Genomic DNA, 3944 nt, shown 5'->3' with positions numbered 1-3944 from the left:
AATCTTCCTATAAAGCAAAAGTACCAAAATAAGATTTCATAGAATTTTAAAATACTAAAATGGTACAAATAGACTGCATATTTGATATTGAATAGACACCATTGTACTATAAAGAGAATTCACATCTCATGAAATATGCAATCCTGCTGTCTCATAAATTTGATCTGAAACTAGTATTCTGCCATAATAAATACGACTAAACTTTCAAAGTGTTGTTGACTTCTAGGATATTAGAAGGACTTTGGACATTGGTGGAAACTCCTAAAAGGGACAAGTGTGTTAACATGGCAACTCATAGATAATGAATATTGCCTTTACTTAATTTATATTTTAACTATTGGTATTGCAACTCTATAATTTTCTTTTTACTATAAATGTATAGCATATCAAATCTGTCCTGGTCTTTTGTGGACTTGCTATACAAGCTATCATTTATCATACTGATGCTATTGAAAAATATATTCTGACTTTCAAACAAGCAACTAAGAGATAAGCATTGGAACTTGACACTCTGGGGCTGCCTACCCCAAGATAAAGTAGAACAAGCTGATTGGTCCAAATGCATACTGAAATCAGATTCTATATATAAGTACGTATATATTCCTATAGAAGCTTATTTGCTTGAAAGTTACTTTCTTCTTATAAAAGTTGATAGGTGACTTTTGTTAACTGAACCTATTGCTCAATTAAGATTTTACTATACTTTGAAGTATTGCCAATGCAGCTAACATTTTGAGAAACTGGGCTAAGATTATCCATCTTTCATCTTCTTAGACTCTTTTAGGACATTACTTCCCTACTCATGTTTCAATTATTTGACCTTGCTATGTGACAAATTAACCTAGGCATCTGAGGATTGTTTGTCTGAGAAAGGCTTTATTGCTCCTTCACTTTTGTAGGGTAATTTTGCAGGGTACAGAATCTTAGGTTGGTGGTGTCTTTTCTCAACACTTTAAATATTTCACTCCACACTCTTTGTTTGTGTGGTTTCTGAGGATAAGTTAGATGTAATTCTTATCTTTTCTCCTCTACAGGTAAGGTTTTTGTCCCCCATCTGTCTTCTTTAAGGACTTTTTCTTTACCTTTGATTTTTCTGTCATTGGAAAATGTTTTGCCCAGGTGTAGTATTTCTGGTAATTTTTCTGCTTGGTGTTCTCTGAGCTTCCTGGATCTGTGGTTTGTTGTCTGACATTAATCTAGGGTACTTCTCAGCTATTATTGTTTCAAATGTTTCTTCTGTTTTTTTCTTTCTTTCTTTTGTAGTCATCCCAGAGTTCTTGGTTATTCTGTTCTGATTTTTTTCAGTCTTTTTTTTTCATCTTTGCTTTTCAGTTTTGGAAGTTTTTACTGAGATAGCTTCAAGCTCAAAGAGTCTTTCCTCAGTCATGTCCAGTCTACTAGTAAACCTATCAAAAGCATTATTCACATCTGTTACATTATTTTTTACCTGTAGCATTCATTTTTGGCTTTTTTTCTTAAACTATCTCTCTGCTTGCATATTTTTCAGTTCTCCTCCTCCTTCCACTTCTCAAGTGAGACAGGATGGCTAAAAAAGGCTGGAGTTGTGTATTTTCCTTTTCCCATTTCAGTTAGGCACTAATAAAACCCCAGCAGGTTAGACTCTGGTTAAATATTTTTTCTTTTTTTTTTTCTTGAAAAAATAAGAGAAAAACTTTATTTCAAACAGGTTCAGTGGTATGTATGCTATAGCAAAGTCTAGTTGTAATAGCAGTTTCATTTCAAACCTGAATTGATGCACAAATGTGACACTGTTTAATGATCAATTACTGATAAAATGTGGATTAAATCCATCAATGTGTCAATTCTGACATTTATTATAGACCTTATTTTTTATTTTAGTAGTAGAGGCTAATTTTCATCAGAAGAAAATGAAAACAACCTTATGGCTTCTACTAAGGCAATGAGCTGTATCCCCAGTATTGCTTTGAAATTTTACACCTAGGTTGTTAAGAGAAATTCTGACTTCATCCAAATGTATTATTTAACTGATAATCTTCAGTCATCATCTGCTGGTGGCTTGATTGTTACTCCTCTTCTTATCTGACCCCAACCAATTAAACACCAGTGTTTCTCAACTCTCTGGCTAAGGGCTATTTTTTCTCCCACTTCTGCGCACACAGGATTGGTGAGAACGATTTTACCCAAATCAGCCTTGACTGCCCCAACTCTTCCTCCTGTTGAAAGGGATCCTGTGTTCACCATAAGCACTTCATTCTTAGATAGCTTTTGACCCTTTGCTGCTTTTTTGTCTCCTTCCATGTGTACACCAAGAAGTCGTCTAAGTAGGAAATAGGAAATTTCCAATTCTGTGAAGATCTCTGGTAAAGCTCCAACTACACCAAGTACGTGCCCCACCATTCTGTCAGCCCAGCACAAAGTGGGGTGAATTTTTCTTCCAACTCCAATAAGACCCCCTGGAGCAGCATACTGAAGATCATTTTCTTCCTCAAAAGTAATACAATTTTGGAAAAGATTGGTTTACACGAGTTTTCCTTTGCTATCTTTGGAAACAATACCAGGTCTGACTTCTATCTCCTGGCCCACCTTTAATACTCCTTTTAAAATACTACTACTAGCCACACCATCTTTAAGGTCATCAAACTCACAGCCAGGTTTGGTGACATCAAAGGACCTAATAACAGTAAGTTGGGGTTCTGAAGTAAAGTCTCTTAGAGGTACTGGAATTTTCTTAATGATATACTCACAGACAACTTCAGTATTATATTTCAGATGAGCAGAAATTGGAATAATAGGAGCTCCTCTTGCTACTGTACCTTGTACAAATGCAAGGATCTGCTCATACTGTTCTTTAGCCTGACTTTCTTTTACCAAATCAATTTCATTCTGCAGAATCAAAATATGTTTCAGCTTCATAATTTCTATGGCAGCCAGGTGTTCAGAAGTCTGAGGTTGAGGGCAGGATTCATTACCAGCTATTAACTGAAGAGCTGCATCCATCACTGCTGCACCATTCAGCACAGTAGCCATCAAAATATCATGGCCAGGACAGTCAACAAAGGAAACATGTCTGACTAGTCTGAAGTTCCCTTTGCTCCATGGAATGTCTATAGGAAACTCATCAGGTATACTACTTCCACAAGATCTGTAACATTCTGGCTAAGACAGTTTGCCTCATTAAGTTTGTAAATCTTGGCATTAGCCTATCCAAGCTTGATCATCATATTTCCTTCTAGTTCGTTTTTGAACCTGACAGTGTGAATTCCAGAAATAGCTTTCACAAAGGTAGATTTTCCATGGGCAATGTGACCAAGTGTACCTATATTAATTGTGGTTTGTCTGCTGATAACTTCATGCGAGAGTGGAGTCAACCTGGTAACATCCAGTGTGGTGAGATCTTGGCGAGAAAGATGTTGCTGCCCCAGAGTCACACCAGCCTCGTCCCCCGCCATCTAAGGACAGATCTTGTTATGAAGAACAGAATGCTCTGACATATCTCAAGATGGTTCCTTTACCCCGCCTCCTGCCAGAAGCACAAGGAGATTTTTCTTCGATATTCACTATGAGAACTTCTAAAGGTAAAACTCACAAAAGGTCAAGCTTGTAAAGGTAAAACTCACAAAAGTGCGGGAACCCCCTTATGACTGAATCATCCTGGAGTTTTTAACTCTCAGAAGTTGTCCACACTGAGCCTTCAGCAATTCATTGATTACATTTTATGTTTCCCTACCCTGATGGTACTAGTTCCCGTGAGGTTGCTGCTCGTGAGTTTCTGTGTTGGTAAGTTCTGATTCTATGTGCTTGCCTTTCAGTCTCTCAATTGGAGGGGGACGGCAGTTTGCCCTGTGACTTCACTTCTCTTATGGATCTAAGAAGAGTTGATTTTTCATTATGTTTAGCTTTTACTTGTTGTTAGGATGAAATGGTAACTTCCAAGCTTCTTGTATGCCAGACTGGAAATCGTC

General features: G+C 37.1%; 1 pseudogene; it reads right to left on the bottom strand.

Annotated features, from left to right (window-relative positions):
- Positions 1–2016: 2016 nt before the first annotated feature.
- LOC132516066 (eukaryotic translation initiation factor 2 subunit 3, Y-linked-like) lies at positions 2017–3431 on the bottom strand (annotated as a pseudogene).
- Between the last annotated feature and the right edge of the window lie 513 nt (positions 3432–3944).

This window comes from Lagenorhynchus albirostris, chromosome 2 (assembly GCF_949774975.1).
Source record: "Lagenorhynchus albirostris chromosome 2, mLagAlb1.1, whole genome shotgun sequence".
NCBI lineage: Eukaryota > Metazoa > Chordata > Mammalia > Artiodactyla > Delphinidae > Lagenorhynchus > Lagenorhynchus albirostris.
This window is presented reverse-complemented; position numbering and strand designations above follow the sequence as displayed.